Raw genomic sequence first — 19,496 nt, 5'->3', positions numbered from 1 at the left:
AAAAAAAAAAATAAATACTAAGACCAGACAGAGGAAATATGCTATTTTGATATACTCCAGAATTTGGGCTCAAATCATAGAATAAGTTAATTCCTAAATTTAGTTAGCAAAATATTGAGTACCATATCCCTAATAATCTATTTTGTTTCAAGGTTCAAGGTTGGTGTTTACAAGATGTGGCATAGCCCTAGTACTTGTTTTAATGTGAAATTGCATTGCACTTTCTATTTCCTTTGTTTCTTTAATGAAAATGAATATTCACTAGTTGAAATTTTTGAGTTTGGAAACTTCACTGGGATTATTGGTGGTATTAAGGATTAGATTGGAATACATATATAATCTCTACTGAGAATTATGAAAATTATCTCTAGATTTAGTAATGTACCTTAACCTCTTTACAGAAAAGCAATATAACAATCATAATATATCCTGCTGCCCAAATGAAACCATGGTCCGTTGACCAAGGCTGACGAAGTTATTTACAATGGGAAGACTGAGATACATAGAAACTTAAAGGAAATAGTAGAAAGAATAAAAGGGAAGAAATTTACCATCTTAAATATCACAGAAGTTTAAAAAAGCAGAGAATGCTGAAGTACATTCAATATTACTAATATTTACCCAAATGTTTTCCACCTGCATCACTTAAGACACATATGATTCCAAACACAGCTGGATTCAGTGACATGTTTACATAACAATTTCAAACCTGATTTTTCATACCAAAATTTAAAAAAAAAAAAAATGAATGTCTTTTAAGCAGTTTCAATTAATAAAAACTTCTTTCATGAGGAAAATATTTCGTATTTAAAAACCATTCAAAGGAACCTATTAAATTCTTATTTTTCCTGTAGCCTCTCTTCTGAAAATTGTCTCAACTGGGGAACAGTTTAAGAAATGTCTATGGCTATACAGGAACAAAATTCCCCGTAGACATTTTTATTTGATAAATACAAGCCCAATGCCTCTTAAACCAGCATAACATATTTGGTCAGAACCAGTACAGGGGAAGAGAGAGGGAAGTCAGTTCATAAGACTCCTGTGTTACAAGCCCAGGGAGCAGATCTGTCAGGAGGAGCTGCTCATATCCCACATCACATGGCTTCAGCGTCATTCGGTGTCGCAAGCAGGTTTGGCTGTGCCTAGCAAGTAGGTTTCAGTTTCTGAATACAGGGTCTCCATGACTCTTGATCTTATTGAGACCTTCAGAAAAGGGCCTAGTTTTTCTTTTTTAGTCTGGTCTTGGAAGGCACGATCTGCCTTAGGCAACATTTCAAAGGAAGTGTTTATGGCTCCTCCGGCATCCTTCTGTCCTTCCCAGACTCTCCTCTATCTTTGGAAAATCCCTTTTCTCAGCTTCTGTTTTCAAGAAACTCATGCTGACATGTTTTAGGATGAGAAAATTTCTTAGAAGAGAGGGAGACGCCCTGGTGAACCACACCAAGTGAATCATCACTTATCTTTAAAGAAAGGCCCTTAAAGCCAGGGTATGATAAGACCAGATCATAGCTAACGAATCTTAAGGAAGAAGAAATGTTAAAGAGAAAAATCAAGATGCTGGTCATAAAAGCTTTGACAGTTGCCTTTACTTTACTTAAAAGTAATAGGTAATTATTAATTACTTATATTAATAAAGTAAACTTATTAATCACTACTATCAATGTGATCATAGAAGATAACTGCTATATCCTAGACATCTTTTCTAAGATATCAGAGATGTAGAGTTATTCATTAACTGGCTTTATAGCTGGCAAATGTAGTGGTATTTAATAGCTGTGGGTGTTTGTGGCACGCGTGCCTTTTATTTGCATGTTGCTCCATTCCCCACCCTTTTGCTCTGCTTTGTATTTTAGGAAAACATTGACCGATGGGTTTTGACTAGTTCCATAGCAAGCATATGGGAGGAGGACTGGAGGGCAGGAGACAGCTTCTCATCATTGCTCTGCCACACAGCCTGCAGAAGGAGCTTTGCCTCCCTCATGGCCCAGATCCCACTTGGGCAGCCCAACCACATGGCCTGGCTTCCAGATTTGGCTGCTCTACTGCCTCCCACTTTTCCTTTAACCATCGAGTATTCTAGCTTCCAACTCTTGTTAGTCTCAGTTGCCTTCTTGCTTTAAATTGTCCAACTGAAAGGTACCTGGGTGGTGCAGTTGATTAAGTGCTGGACTCTTGGTTTTGCCTCAGGTGGTGATCTCAGAGTCATGAGATCAAGCCCCATGTCATGCTCCGTGCTCAGTGCAGAGTGTGCTTGAGATTCTCTCTCCCTTTCCCTCTGCCCCTCTGCTCGTGCTCTCTTTCTCTCTCTCTCAAATAAACAAATCTTTAAAAAAAAGAAAGATAAGTAAATTGTCCAATTGGATTCTCAGTTTTTTTTATTTGCATATCTAAATTATCCAAATTTTGCCTGAATTGAATTTTCTATAGTTTGAAAACCTATCATGTTTTCTGTCCTCCTGAACAGAGCCAAAGGGATACAGGAAGGATTAAAACACATGCATTATCTGCGTTCAACGAGAAGAGGTGCAAGCATGTTTAGTCATCAAGACAGCTTTGGAATCATTCAGCTCATTTTGTGTTCCTGTCTTCCCAGTCCTGCTGCAACTCTGTGTCAGCAGAACCAGAGCATCTTGCTGGGGAAGAAGAACAATGGAAGGGACACATCACATACGGAATGTTATTCCCCATGACTCTGCCCTGTATGCACACACACATAAACCATGAGCGAAAATAAAATCCAGGCAGCACTAAAGAATTGATGAAGGAAATCTCCAGGCTCTTTTTTCTTTTCCTTCCTTCCTTCTTTCCTCCCTTCCTTCCTTCCTTCCTTCCTTCCTTCCTTCCTTCCTTCCTTTCTTTCTTTTCCCCAGAGACGGAGAGTGGGGGAAGGGTCAGGGACAGAGAATCTTAAGCAGCCTTCACATCCAACATGGAACCCAAAGGAAGGGCTCAAACTCAGGACCCTGAGATCAGGACCTGAGCCTAAGCCTAAGTCAAGTCAGTCACTTAATCGACTGAACCACTGAAGTGTCCCCTTTTTTTAGGTTTTTTTTTTTTTTTTTTTTTTTGGAGGAAAGGAAGGAAGCAAGGGAGGGAAGGAAGGAAAGAAGGAAGGAAGAAAGAAGGTAGGAAAGAAGGAAGGGCAAAAGGAAGGCAGGCAGTCAGGCAGGCAGGCAGGAAGGAAGGAAGAAGGAAATACATTTTGCCAGTGGTCACAAATCCCTCTCAGTGCCTCTGAGAACGAACGGAACAGGTAGCAAAGCAAGTTAATAAAATTTGGGGGATGCAAAGTGTGCCTCAGAGTTGATGGGGGTATCAAGCTAAGGAAAAGTGACAGGAGGGCCTTAAAGAACACTGGGAAATCAGCAACATGGGTCGAAGAGAAGTGGCTGGGAGCGTATCTGTAGTGGGAGAGTGGGAGATTCTGAAACAGGGAGCTTGGTCTCATTCAAAGCCCTTTGCTTTGCCCCAAAATCTAGATGTAAATTCTTAAGTTTGAAAAAAAATAACTTAAGAAAAGGGAATTGGAACGTCAAATAAGTGACCAGAAAACTTAAACTCTCCCCTTCCACCTGGGAATTTGTAGTGATCTTGGTGAGGACTGCAGTTTGCCTTGAATAAGGGTCGAGTCCCATTGATTTAATTATCAAAGAACGAGGAATCTCACCAGGTGTGCCTTTATATGGAGATAAACAGATTTTATATGGGAGAGCACATGACAAACATTGCAACACTAGACAAATCTTATTGTTTGCAATGAATATTTTCCTCCATTAATTTGTAATGGTGTTTTCAAAAGCTTTCCTTTTTCCTTGCATTAGATTAAGGTTTCAATTTTTAATTCATTATCTTCAGGTTTCTATTCCATGTAACCATTTTCACACATAGTGGGTTACAGCACCAAACCCTTTCTCTCTTCTTGTTTCTTATAGAACTAATCAAATAAAACTACATGTAGGACATCGACAGTGCTATACTCTAAACATCAGGCAGTTTTCCGCCATTACAGTTAATTGCATCTTAGTTTGACGAAGAGCCACTCAAGTTAAGTATCCTTCAGATGTCATTTTCAGAGCACATCCTGTTTTAATTCCCTGGCCTTATATTGGTTAGGGGTTGTTCTGTAAGCAGTGTGCTTGACTCCGCATCCCAGTGAAAGCCTGTTCCAGTAATTGCTTCGTTAATGGAAGATTACTTGATATTGGATATCTTCATGTAGCTTGAAAAGTCTCCTATAAGCAATAAGTTCTTTAGTGATATCAAGTTTTACCATTATTGCACCTGTAATAGAAAACACATGTAAAAAATAATGCCAATCCTATCTCTATATTAGAAATGCTTGTCTTAATTAATATGCATTATTTTGAAGGAAAGCATCAGTTAATACATAGCTTGTTAAAATAAGTGTGCATTGCATTTAGATTAGTTGTAACTCCATGAAAATGATGCTTTGACTATAATGAGCACCAGTGGAATTTAAATGAACTCCCCCAAATTTTTCTTGTTAATTTTTTTTCCCCTTAAATGCAGGCAAATGTTGCAATGTTTGTATATTTGAGGAAGATCAAGAAGCAAAACACCGATTGTTGTTACTGCATTTTCTATATTTCATACATTAGTTTTTGAACCATAGCTAATGTAAAAACATGGGGATTTCCCCTGCCTAGTTAAAAGGTACATCCAAGTATAGTGATATTTAGCATTTTAAAATTTCTTATCAGGAATGCATGCGACCAAGTAAGCCTGCTTAAGTTTAAAACTGTTTCATGTGTAGAATCAGCAGATCATGGGTATTATTTATTCCTTTGTTCATTTCATAGTGATGTGAGATGACAGATATCCTTTTTTGATGGAGTCGTGGTTTTCCAGCATGGTTAACTGTCCTGGGCATTCTATAATGTGAATTTAGCCTTTGAACTTATTCAAAAAATAGAAACAGTTTCTATGACAGAAAACCTCCTTTACTAGATTGAAATACATTTATATTTCATTTTGGAAGGGATTAAGCCAGAGGTATGCTTGGGGCTACAGCATGCTAGAAACAACGCATTTAATGTACTTAATTAGAATGACACGTTATAACTTCGTAGCAATTTTCTGTCTTTCTTCTCTTCCACCATCCGTTTCTCATTCTCCATGCCAGAATTTATTTCTCATCCCTTTATGAGGCTATGTCACTTGAAATGAGTAAATATTTGCACTTCTTTTATGATCGTCAAAGTATACAACACGTGTTTGTGAAGCAGTAATTAGCAAGGTACATGAGTGTCTGTTAAGAAATACTGACATATTTTGAAAAATAAATCTGAGCAGCATTTCACATCATCATAATGGGAGTTGTCTTCTGATGGAACAGCTCCTCAGACTGTGAATGTTACAGTAAAATATAGAATTGGAATGCACTTCTAGTACCTATTTAACTACGAGGTTTTCTATGCTAAATACATACTCTCCTCACATATTTGAAATTAACATCTTACATATATAATCAGCAAAAAGGTTTTCATTAGAAAGTTATAAATGATAATATATCTTAACTTTCTCTTAATATACAAATTTAAATATTGTTTAGTAAGTCTACATGTTTGTTCAGAAATCTTCTATCTGAGCATCTGCTTTCTAGTTATCAGAATGACTTATCCTATATGCTTACAAGTATGTGTGCCTTATAGCTTATTATAAACTCCTATCAGTGTAAAGGGTCAAAACCATCTCTTAACTATGTACCTCATGTCAGTTACTTTCTACTGGGAGAATCTCAAATCATGTCTTGAATATAATAAGATTCACTGAATTTCACATCTCTATTGGTCACACATTGATTTAAGCTATCTGTGAGTTGGTATGATCAATGGTACATTCTGGAGTTTTTGTTTGTTTCTTTGTTTACTTCATAGAACTGATTTATTTTATTGCAAAAGCAGGTTTTCCAAAGTTCTTGCAGATAGAGCAATACAGGTATATAGTGAAAAACAGGTATAACAGAATGAAAAATAATCTAAGAAGCACAGGAGATAAAAAAATAGAAAATATTTGGTTGACATTTGAAATGGGAAAAAGAGTTAATGAGGCAAAGAGATTCAGAAGGTTACTTCCAGAAGACGTAGAGAAAGTTTTCACATTGACACTAGTAAGATTATGTCAAGGAATCAAGAGGAAGCTAATATCATCCTCAAAGGGGAATTGGTTGCATGGTCTAGAGAATGAAACTCTTACACGTGTTCAGGCAAATGTCGAATACTTTTTTTAAAGTATAATTGACATACAATATCCTATTAGTTTTAGGTGTATATCATAGTGATGTATTATTTTATACATTATGAAATGATCTCCATGATAACATTGATTATCATCTGTCACCATACGAAATTATTACAGTATTATTGACTATATTCCCTATGCTGTACATTATAGCTCCATTACCTATTTATTTTAATGCTGAAAGTTTGTACCCCTTAATCCCCGTCGCTTATTTTGTCTGCGTCCCAATCATAGCCTCACATGCTTTGTAGCCATATGGAAAAGATAATCCTTTATTTGAAGACTTTATACTAGTTCAGATAGATGTGAAGGAGCGAAAGAAAGAAGAAAAAAGAAGGCTTTCTTTTGGACTGGCAGTATTTTTGGAGAACAAAATGAATCAAGTCAGTTTGTATTGTTTACTCACTACATCTCTGTAGCAAAGCTGGATACAGTTTTCTTGGCATAGAGTTTACCTCTCAGAGGAAGCTCATTGGATGGCCATGTGTCTTTATTCCACAAGCCACTGCTGCCAAATTGAAGAATGGAGTCAGTTATTTTCACAAGCAGCCTCCTTGAACATGATTAAGGTCTCATGCACATATCACAGGTGAACCAATCTGTGTTGTCTCGCAGGAAGAAGCAGATGCTCTAAATTAGCCCTGAACCCGAATTGGAATTTATGTTCATTATAAAGTAAAAGCATACCTAACTAATTAATTAAAACTTACAGAACGGTGAAAGGTTCAGTGTTTAGGTATAATTTTTAAGGTAACTGATGCTCCTTGTTCTCAGATATATTCCTATTTTCATACTCACACGTATAATTTCAAAGATAATCTCTCCTAGGTTGAATTGCTTCAATGTAACATTCTGAAAATTTCTAGAATCCTTTATTTTAAAGGTTACAGATGTATATGTGACAATTTCATTAATAAATAAACAGTATAGACAACACAGAGCTTCTCCGTTTTCACGTGCATCTTAAAATCTATAATTTCCTTCCTGTTTTAAAGTTAAAATATATGTACATCCTTAATGTGTCAAAAGCTTATATTCCCCTTTCCACCATTATCCTCTAGATCCCCTCTTGTTCTGTTTTTTTTTTTTTCTTGTTATCGTGTGTTCCCCATGTATGACATCAATGTAATCTCTTTTAACATTTTTTTCTCCCTTCACTGCTCACTATCACTGTGGAGACCAAATACATCTTCATTTGTGTAGATTGTTCATCTTTTTTTTATTTTTTTAAAGATTTTATTTGTTTATTTGACAGACAGAGATCACAAGTAGGCAGAGAGGCAGGCAGAGAGAGAGAGGGAGGGAAGCGGGCTCCCTGCCAAGCAGAGAGCCCAACAGATTGTTCATCTTTAAATTTTGTGTATTTCCTTCTCAAGTGTACCCTACCTTTGGTCAGTGAGGGTAATGAGTCTCTGTCATCTTCTCTAACATAGTTTTAACATTATAGGGAACAGAGTCGTTTAATTTTATATCACTATCTCTTCATTGTAGTATTTTTTTCTATCATAATCATTTGTTGTTTGGATGTAAAAAAGCAAAAAGGAAAAAATAAGTCAGATTTTTCATAGTATCCCTATGATTCACTAATTTTGTAATAAAGACAATGTGGTAAGTTGTAGTTATACTGAGTAAGTAGGAAATACTATGTAATGTCAATTTTTACCCTTTCTTCTTTATTTGATTTTAAAAACAGATTTTTATTTTATTATCTTATTTTATTATTATTTTTTAATTTTCCAAATTTTTATTTAAATTCCACGTAGCTAACATATAGGAAAATATTAGTTTCGGGTGAAGAATTCAGTCATTCATCACTTACCCTGCAACACCCAGTGTTCATCACAATAAGTACCCTCCTTAATCTAACATCTGTTTAACCCTTCCACCCACCCACTTCCCCTCTGGTAATCATCAGTTTGTTCTCTATAGTTAAGACTCAGCTTCTTGGTTCGCCTCTCTCTTTTCCCCCCATGTTCATTTGTTTTGTTTCTTAAATTCCACATACAAGTGAAATTATATTGTTTTTGTCTTTCTCTGGCTGACTTATTTTGCTTAGCATAATATGGCCTAGATGTTGCATCCATGATGTTGCAAATGGCAAGATTTCATTCTTTTAATGACTGAATAATACTCCATTGTACATACATACCACATCGTCTTTATCCATTCATCAGTGGTTGGGCCTTTGGGCTCTTTCCATAATTTGTCCATTGTTGTTGCTGCTGCTATAAACATTGGGTTGCATATATCCTTTTGAATATTTTTGTATCCTTTGTGTAAATACCATATTTTAAGAAAATACTTCCACTAAGACTCTAAATTACCAAATAGTCTTTTGTATCTGACTTCTTTTACATAACATTATATCTTTGAGGTTTATTAATGTTATAACATATAACCGTATTTTATTCTTTTAATTGCTGAATAGTATTCCATACTATGTATATGCTACCTTTGGATTATTCATTTACCACTTAATGGACGTTTGGATTTTTTTCCAGTTCCTGGTTGCTATAAATAAAGTTGTCATGAATATTCACATACATATCTTTGTATGGACATATATTTTCATTTCCTTTGGGTAGATTCTTAACCTTGGAATTGTTGGGTTGAATGTTAAGTTTATGTTTAACTTTTTGAGAACTGTCAATTGTACAAGATGTACAATCTTGTTTTTCCACTAGCAGTGTATGAAGGCTTCAGTTTCTCTGTAACTTCTCCAATACTTGAGAGTTGAAGTGTGGAAATCCTACTTCCTCAAGATATTTGACCAAAATCTATGACCTATCATTGGTTGAACATTTAGCTATGCAGACATAAAAGTTGCCCTTGGGAAGCTGGGCTTAAAACTTAAATCAAGAGAGGAAAACAAATAAACTCTAAGCAAAAACATCAATGACCACACAGTTCAGAGGAGATATGTTTCACAGATTTAATGGAGACAAATAAATAAATAATCAAACAAAAATACAAGCAAACAGACAAAAAAAAACCCAATAGATTGAGAAGTACATTCAAGGATCAGAGTGTTTTTGAGGATCTGTCTCACTTTTATTTACTGCTGGACCCCATGTGTGTATGTATGTTCAAGTACCTTCAGCCAAGAATGTGTGGGTAACTTTGACCTACTCTGATCTCTGCAGTATATTAGACTACAATCAACCTGAAATTGATAGGAAATTTATCAAGTCTATATGGTTGTCACACCTTCTGGAACTCCCAGTTAAATCACTCATTTGTTTGCAGGTCTGTTCTTTGCTCACACAGTACTGTAAACTACAGCTAGCTGAGCTTCTGTCTTCCATTGTTGGCTTTTCCACTTTAAATGACAAGACTCCAAAACAACTGAATGATTTCTTGTGGTGGGATTGAAGGTGCTGGATCTGTTCTACTTTGATTGAACTTCTTTACCAACAGAACTAGGGAGGCATAGGGGATGGGGGAACAGGACAGCAGTAGCAGTCTTAGGGAAGGATACCAAGAATCCTGCTGCTTCTATGCCAAGTTTAACATTTTTCATTTTATAAACTCTCCTTAGCTTGTTGTATGCCTGTGATTTTCAGAGGGCTGAAATGCTGGTGATGATTGTTGTTGTTGTTGTTGTTTTGAGTTTTCCCTACCTTCATAGTTGCTTTTTGGGAAAAGAATTTGTCGATGTCCTCACTCCATCATGCCAGAAGGCCAGAAGTGAAACCTCTGGGTTACCGTTTATCTTTCCTGAAATCATCCATGAAGACTGGATCCAAGTAAATTACAGTTAAATATGATGGAAAAAAATGTTTATCTCTGTATTCTCTTTCCTCAGAAATGAAACTAAAATATACCTAAAAACTAAATAGAAAGAGAATGGGAGAGGAGATAACAGTAGATAAGTGATGTCAAGGGAACATTGGAAGATGGCAGCTGAATGGACTCAGCAGGTGACATAAACCAACACATTAGATTCCAAGTCAGAAGTTTTCAAGCAGCAGCTAATTTCTTCTACAGAACCCAGAAGATGCTCAGAAATTTGAGGGGCCAGGTGCTTGGAACCTAACTGCCCATCAACAGAAATGTGGGTGAATGGATGCTGATATGATCTCATAAATGAAATAAGCATTGAGCAAAATGAAGTACCTACAATAGATAAATATGGATACATTTTATTAATATGTACACGGAAAGTAGTATAAGAAGATTACAAGGAGTTTAACATTCCTTATAAAATAAAAATAAACTTAAAAAATATACGTTGGATTATATGTATACCATGGGTAGCAAACTATGGCCTGAGGACCAAATATACCTGTTTATCTATGGTTGTTCCTTGAGCTAATAGTGGTTTTATACAGATAATCATTGAAAAACATATTTCAGTGTCCATAACAAGATTTATTGGAACATAGTCAAGCTCATTAGTTAGTACATGTTATACCTGTGGCTGTTTTTGCAGCACAATAGCAGAATGAGCTGTTGGGACAAAAACCAAATGGCCCACAAAGCTGTATTCAGTCTTTTTACAGGAAAAAAGTTTGCCAAACTCTCGCATATATATAAAATCTATAAATCACAAATATATAACACATTTACATAATACATATACATACACACTCATATATGCACATATAAAGATATTAAACTTAAACACAAATATACATATATTAATAATTGGATATACATATATTTATATGTATAAATGTAAATGTTTTTATTTATAAACATACAGATATTTATAATGACTATAGTGGAAATAATTATGAACATGGCAATTAAGGAAATAGTAGCCTCAGATGAAGGAATAGTAGGAAATGGGTTGGTGGAGGGACATGCAGTTAGATGTAAGTTACTGTCAAAGGTTTGGTTTTTATGTTTGCATGCTTATTTAAGATAGATACGTAGTTAGATAAGAGGCCCATGCATGGACCAAAGATGACAGTGTTTTGTAATAAACGAATATGATTAACACAATTATGTACACCTGCCAACCATTAAATTTCTAAAAATTTTCTTCATAATTAGCAATTAACCCTCTATATATCCTTGCCCATCTCATACAACTTAAAAGTTACTCCTCACATTCAAGAAAAACACTGAAGTTTTGCTCTGTGGATAAATGGAATGAGAAGTACTAGCTATGATAAATGTTAGGAAAGATGAACCAAATTGAAAACGGAAGAATTAAAGGATATGGTCTACATTTTCTACTCATTGGTCAAACCTTTTGTTCTCTAAACATGGAATTAATTACTCTCTGGCAAAAATTGGCTAGCCATTTCCCCACCCAACAACAGGAAATCCTATAGATATGAACACTTGGTGGAAGGGTAATATATTAATTTTCTGTTCTTAAATAAAAATTACCAGAAAGTTAGTGTTGTAAAACAACATAAATTTGATAAAATGGCACAGCCCCTATAGAAAACCAGATGGTGGTTCCCACAAAATTAAACCTAGAACTACCATAATATCCTTCAAAGTCTTTTCTGAGTAGATATCAAAAGAAGTGAAAGCAAGGACTCAAGCAGATATCTGCACACCTATGTTCTTAGCAACATTATTTACAATAGGACTGACGTCTAATTTTGCTAGGTGTCAGCTGGAGACTGCCATCAGCTTCTAGAGTCCACCCCATTCTTTTCCACGTGGTCTGTTCCTTCTTAGCAAATCCCTCTCATGCTTCAAATCTCTCTGACCCCGTTTTATGCCACTAGCTGGAGGAAATGGTCTGATTTTAAAGGGCTCATAAGATTAAGTTAGATGCACCTAGATGATTTCCGCATTTATTTTTTCTAATTTCCCCACTTTAAAGTAATGGGTTTTTACCTTAATTACGTCTGCATATCCTTTTTGTAATATAATGTAACATAAATACAGGAATAACACGAAGGAGTAAAGATTCATGGAGGGCCTCCTATAATTCTGCCTGTCAAAACGGGCATCTTGCAAAGAGAAGTCTATTTCTCTGATTAGCTCACCAGTGGACAAGCCCTGCTCCATACGTAGTATCCAGTCAAATTTTTAATACTCATACAAAGTGTCACTGAAGATTTGGGGAATGAAAAAAATAAAGGAAAAAGGAAAAATATTTGATTTATTTATTTATTTGACAGAGAGAGATCACAAGTAAGGAGAGAGGCAGGCAGAGAGAGAGAGAGAGAGAGGAGGAAGCAGGCTCCCTGCTGAGCAGAGAGCCCCATGTGGGGCTTGATCCCAGGACCCTGAGATCATGACCTGAGCCGAAGGCAGAGGCTTAACTGACTGAGCCACCCAGGCGCCCCTTGGTTTTGTCTTTTTAAACTTTTTAAACTTTTTAAACTTTTTAAACTTTTTAAACTTTATAACCAATCAGTAAATTAAAAACAACAACAAAAACAAACCAATGTGCAACTCGATCCGAGGACCCTGAGATCATGACCTGAGCCGAAAGCAGAGGCTTAACCCACTGAGCCACCCAGGTATCCAGGAAAAAGATTTTTTAAAATGCATTTTAGAACACAAAGGCAGTGAACAAAACAGAAGGAAAAAAAAAAAAAAAACTATCTCATAGAAAGAAAAGGATGAAATTATTTCAGACAAAGTTCCTAAAACCATAACTGGAACATTAAATGTTGAATAGATTTTGGTTATTATTAAAATTACCATTTTATTACACAGGAAATAAGAACATGACACCATAAAAAGGGACATTTATAGGCCAAAGGGAATTCATATATAAATGTGTGTGTGTATATATATATATATATACATAAGTCTAAGAACACAAGTGTACATACTAAATGGATATATTTCTATCATGCATATATATACATATCTAACATATTTATCTGTTTATATATGTGCATACATGTACATATACCTAACATATGTATATACAAAACATTTAAAGAAGGCTTGGGGAAAAAAGCTGAGGAAATATTATATAAAAAAATATATAAAAAGTAACAACAACAATAACAAAACAAATGGTAACAAAAAACCCAGAAGTTTAAAGATAAGGACAGTAAAGAAACTGTCCATGAAGTATAAACTTTAAAAGGAAATCCAATAATAAAGAGAAAACCAAAAGGGAGAAATTATCAAAGAAACAATATATGAATATCATCCATATTGTTAGGACATGGTTTGTACATCCAAAGGTAACATTATTTTATAATAAACATAGTAGCAATTTAGGAGATCCATTAAAATACTCTACTTCATTAAAATTCAAAATTCCAGGAATATAGGAAAGTTGGCAACATTTTCCAGGGAGGAGAAAAAGTGGGGCAGGCAAAAATCTGGGAAACAGGAACATCAGATAAATGAAATATAATATTGAAATCTGGGGAAAAAAATGGAATTATGCTTTCAACTTTTAAGGAAAATTTCTCACTTAAAATTCTATATTATGCCAAAAGATGAAATAAGAGTGATGGCAGAAAGACATTCCATGCATACAAATTCTTAATATTTTAACATTTTATACATCTTTCTCCAGGAGGTTGCACAAGTTTTATTTCATTGATATGAGGCGAACAGTTGAAACAGAGAATAATGTAGAATAAAGGGAGATTGTCCAGCACAGTACAGAAACAAAGGAAATTTCTATGCAAGGGTAGTTTTAGGAAGACAGCTGGACTACTGTGCAGGTTAGTACTATAAGCATTATGGGAGCCGGGAGATAGTGGGCATGAGGAAGAATGTTTCCATTCCCATGCCATCCTCAAATATTGAAACTTAAAAAAACTTTTGATGTGTTGTTATAAAATAGAATTTTTAAAAATTCTGAGAGTAGTATTATTTCATATAAATATAAATTAAATTGGCAAATGAATATATCTCCTCATCATTCCATTTTTTACCGATAAGCCCACATTTTTTTGTGTGTTTTATATTTTCTGAGAGAAATCTTCTCATCTGTACTTAATGACCATGGACCATATCCTTTATTGATACCTGAATATTGCAGTGGTTGTTATATCATTGTTAATTAAAAGTAAGATATCACAGGTGCAGATAAAGCTTCAGTTAGCAATTTATGTTACCAGCTTTAAACAATTTAAACCTTTAAAAATGTCTAAGAAAAAACCCCATTCAATATAATTTTAATTAGTAAGAAAATTTAATTCAAATTAATCAAAATTTTCACTTTTACTTAGTCTAATGTTTATTGGTCTCTCAGCATTATTTTTTTGTGAACTCTGCATCTTTTTTGGATATTTTAAAAATGATTCTGATTCTAGCTTTTATAAATAATTTACACATGCACATAAAATGTAAATACCTACTTGCATACCCCTTAATAACATATATCTATTCAAATTCAAGGGCAAAGAGCTGGCATTTGGGAAAGTTAGGGTCAGTGTCTAGTTGACAATCTGGAAATGTCATCAGGTACTCTCAAAGAATGTTTTCCAAACAATCAAATCTATTTTCCACTTCTTTCCAAGTTGCTGGCACTTGTCATCCTCCTGCAATAAAACTAAATCCTTTTCCCATTCACCTGGCTCAGTATTGCCTCACAACATTTTCTGTCCAGCTGCAAGAATTGTTGCCTCTCCCCATTGCCAATTATTTCCTCAGCCAACACATTTCCCACCATTGCTTCTTTACCATAATTTCACTTATGTAATGCTTTCTTAAGTAGGTTCTCAAAGTTCTTCCAAATATACTACCTCATTAGTCTTCTTGATAATTTTATAATGAATACAAGCAGAGAAAAATTTCCAAGTTTGTCAATGAATTGAATTCTCAAAAGTCATTTGGATGTTGGTTGTTTGGAACCCAGAGACAAAATACTGAGTTTGGATCTCAGCACAGCCTAAATGTGCCTACCCACATGTGCGACTGAAGTATAGTTCTATATGCGTGATGCTACATGGATCACCTGGTCTGTTTCATGATGGGTCTGCAGGATTATGAATCAGAAAGTCCAACGGGGGATTCTGTTGACTTCTTGGCAACAGAGTTTGGAAATCTGTATTCAAAACTACCCAGTCCTCATCTCTAACCACATAATAGGAGAATTTGGAGAAGGAATGATCCAGGGTGCTGGCAGAATATGGAAAAGGAATGTGGAAGCAATAGCAGTGAGCTGCAGAGGATCTGAAGCTAGGTTTTTTGTTTTTTTTTTTTTTTAGCTTATGAGCTCATATCTTTTTATTTTTGCTCTTCCTTCCTTTCTTTCTTTTTTAAATTTGGATTTTCTGGGGTTTGGCCTTTATGCACTATTTTCACCACCAACTACTTGACGTTTCCATGAAGGTTTCTCACTTTTTTGATACATTGTGAACTAGAAAGAAAGTAACTACTTTTTATCTTCCTATTCATTGCCACAAAAGACACTGAATTTTCTAGTAATTTTCTAGCAAATTTTTCTAGTGAATACTTAAAACGTTGAAGAGATAAAAATAAAATTTCATGAAGGGGAATGCACACCTGTGATGGTGGCTATGAGATGCATGAAATATTGATATAATGTTGATCCATTCTTCAGGGAAATGCTCAGCCTAAATATTTCTCTAACTATTGTGGAGAAAAACTCCACCTCTTTGGCACATCAGCACAAGAGACATGCAGATTCTGAAACCATGAGAAAGGGAGAAATTTGTATTTATGGCGAGGGAAGGATGAGGTCATTCATTCATGGATATGCGTTAAGAAGAGTTAGATACTGCAAATGAATCATCCCTAAGTAGTTTTGAAGGGAGAGTCTGAGAGGACAGAGAGAGACAAGGGGAGGAAAGAGAGCGAGGGAGAGAAAGGCAGGAATTTTGAGTACACAAGTGACTGGGTAACTGTATGGAAAAGGGGCTCAAGGTAGAGGAAAAGAGTAAGGACTGATGGCGGAGGCTTAAAAACATTTAGGAGGTTGTATAGTAATATGGAAAAGGGATAGTTGCTCATATGATACTCACAGCTTCCTTATATTTCCATCTTGTTGACAGTTTTCTGATTTTTCTCCATTGTCCCAGAAAAAAATAGAATTTAGGCTGTATGTTAGAATGACTTTTTTTTTTTCTTTTTCTTTACAATCTGCACAGCTGATTCTATACACTCTCAAGTTTTGAGTCCTGAAAGTTTTAATTATTTTTATTTATTTTAATTTTCTTTCTGTGAAACATTGTTTTTTGAGGTTGAGACCTGGGGACATAATGTGCAGTCATTGTGAAGCAAACTAACATACCAGAGGGGGGAAATTCTATCATGGTGTTGGCAGTGTCATTTACCACCTCTTCCTTTGATGCCATGTCACTAAGGGAAAAGAAACAGATGGCCTACGTAATTTCTTCACTTCTTTTCTTATAGCCATTCCCTTTACCAAACAATTCATTCTGTCAGCTGGGATACCAAGTGAGAAACTATCTCTGGGTGTTTGGGGATTCCAAACACTCTGTCAGTGTTTTGTAATAACAAGATTGAAGAAGAGAAGAGAGATGAAGTAGGAATCTAGGCCTTCAGAATTTGGGGAAGAGTTTCTGTGCCACTTGATCTTTGATGGTTGCTCCCAGATTAAGTGTCAAATATTTTGAACTGGGAAGGTCTTGGATGTTACCTACTCTGATCTCTCATCTAAGACATGAACACAGATCAGTGGTATAACATGGGAACAGCTTAGATATGGTTCCCAGAAACAAATACTAAAGGATATGTTTTATCCAATAGCTTAATGGTCTACCTAAAAAATAAATAAAGTTGAAATGCAAAATCCTCCACAGAGAAACTTCTTTCTCTAAATTCCATAAATTTATCATTAAAGGTGACTGAAATCCTCAGTGGATGTCAGGGCTTAAGCAGTAGTAACCGGAGATATCATTAATAATTATATATTAATGCTCCAATTGGTACATGAAGACACGATTCCTGGTCAGTAGGTATAAATGAGGCATAAACAAGCACATCTGGAAGGTTCTGGATATATAGTAGGTTGATTGATTGATAATAAGTAATGGATCACACTTGGCCATTTGAATTAATTTGGAAGAGAAGTCAGCTGTAAATAGATTATAAGGAGAATGCTTAAATATTAAGAGTAATTAATGAGTTACTTTTTAACATAATTTTTATAGTGGAGCTGGAGACTTTGTAAGCACTCAGGAAAACTGATTCTGTATGCAGATGTGGATATTCTAACGAATTAATTTATTATGTATACACAGCTAAATTCATTCTATGAGAAGTACCCTATAAACTGTAAAAATAAAAATGATGTTACACACATCTGTTTTTTAGAGCACATTCACTTTGCAATATAGCTTCAAATATTTTTTTAACCTAACCACATTGCTTAATGTCAAACAATGAAGGTCTGGTCTCCTATAGTGATTTTTATGCTTTCTTTAAGAGAAAAATTTTGTATATGAAATTTGATAACTTGAATAAATGCTCTAATTATAAAAAAGAGAAGGAACTATAAATAAGTATCATCATCCACTTTACTTTTCATATGAATCATTTGATTAAATACTAATAGTAATCAATAATCAGTAATAGTAAAGAATATTATATGACTCTTGTTCAGTTTTGTTTTTGTTTTTGCCTTTTAGACAACACTACAATCTGAGCACAATATACAGTGCAAACTGATGATGTGTGGGCTGTCATAGAATTGTTATGCCTTTGGTTTTTTGTGACCAGGTCACTGTCTGTATTTTAGCATTGAATTTCAATACACATTTATTCCATTTAAAAGTCTTTAGAGCATGGTGATAAAGTGCTGGGACGTTACAGAGACTGTCTCAACATTAGAAAAATAGAGAAGCAAAAAATGTGATGTTTCACCAAATCCATTTACCTGCTGGTTCAATAATGTATCTCATAATTTGTTTTTATTTAAAATAAGTAATAGTTTGAGGTTTCTGTAGGATGAGTGCTATTTTTCCCCCTGAATGGTGCAATAGTATCTTCAATGAATCATTCGATGGGCACTCCATAGTTTATAATACCGACCTGGAATGGATTACGATACAGTATTTGTGATGTTTGGTTGTCTGCTGCTCCCCTTTGATATGCCAGACAGGTTGCCTTTAGCCTGTTTAACTTCCTGGTCTTTGCCAGCATAACATCTAGCCTTACTAATATAGACCCATATCAATGTTTTTACATAAATTAACATTTTTCCTTCACAATAACCACATACAGTAAATAATATTAGTCCAACTTGACAGATGCAGAAACCACAGCTCAGGGAGATTTCACAAGCTGCTTCAATCAATTATTTGAACCTAGATCTTTTGACTCTACAGAATGTCTTATTTTCAAAATGCCATCGAAATTAATATGATATTTGGATTTAAATGTGAAGATTTTATCAAATATGTTTTTGAGTTATTTCTAGAGTCATTTCTTTTTGTTTTCTGTTTTCCTGCCAAGATGGAGTGAAAATTTTAAGTGCTTTGCAAAAAAGAATTAACAGGACAGTTGAAAATCAAAGCAGAGTAAAGAAAAAACAGTTATTAATATTTTGTATTGATGTTTCTATGATGCATGATTTTTATAAAAAAAATCCTTGTCCCTTACTCTACCCTGATTATAAAGTATATATTTTATGGAATGTCAGTGTTCCTTAATTAAGTGATAGGTTGAGTATTAAGTTAATGCAGTACTATCAGATGCATATATTCTCTTGTGAGGAATGCTAAGTGTGATATTTAAATGGGGAGGTTGTATTTGGAATTCTCTGCATCTATATTCTCCCACTGTCAAATGGATCATTACATTTTCAACACTTAATTATCTTTTCACCTAAATTGTGTCTTATTTAACTTGATCATTTAAAGTGCTAATGTGACTTTTTTATGTTCATCTTGTCTTTATATAAATGAACAGCTATTCTCTAACTTGACTAAGGCTTCACAAATGAAATCTGAAATTTATAAAGGAAAAAGGGAAAAGTAGAAACTTTTCTTTCCTTTCTTTCGTTTGCAAAGGAAGAGTGGTTCTCAGTAACTTAGCCGCTAGACCTTGGCATATTCCTTGGACTAGGCATTGGGTCACTCCTATTTTTCATAGCTTGTCACACAATTAACTAAATCATTAAAATGGAACTAGTCCATTGTGACAAACTGAAATGACTAAAAGCCTGCCTAGGGCGCTGCACTACGCGGCTGTTTAAGAAAATTCCATCTCTTCTAAGTTAGTGATGGATAAGGTGACAAAAATATTCTGATTAAATTCTAACTTTGGAATACTTAATAAATTAGTAGCAGCATTAGAAGTGCCACTTACATTCACCTGTCAAGGAGGAGCACTGCGGTGCTGATCCTTTTGCCCTCTTT

Source organism: Mustela nivalis (assembly GCF_964662115.1).
Source record: "Mustela nivalis genome assembly, chromosome: 5".
NCBI lineage: Eukaryota > Metazoa > Chordata > Mammalia > Carnivora > Mustelidae > Mustela > Mustela nivalis.
Note: the sequence above shows the minus strand (reverse complement) of the source record.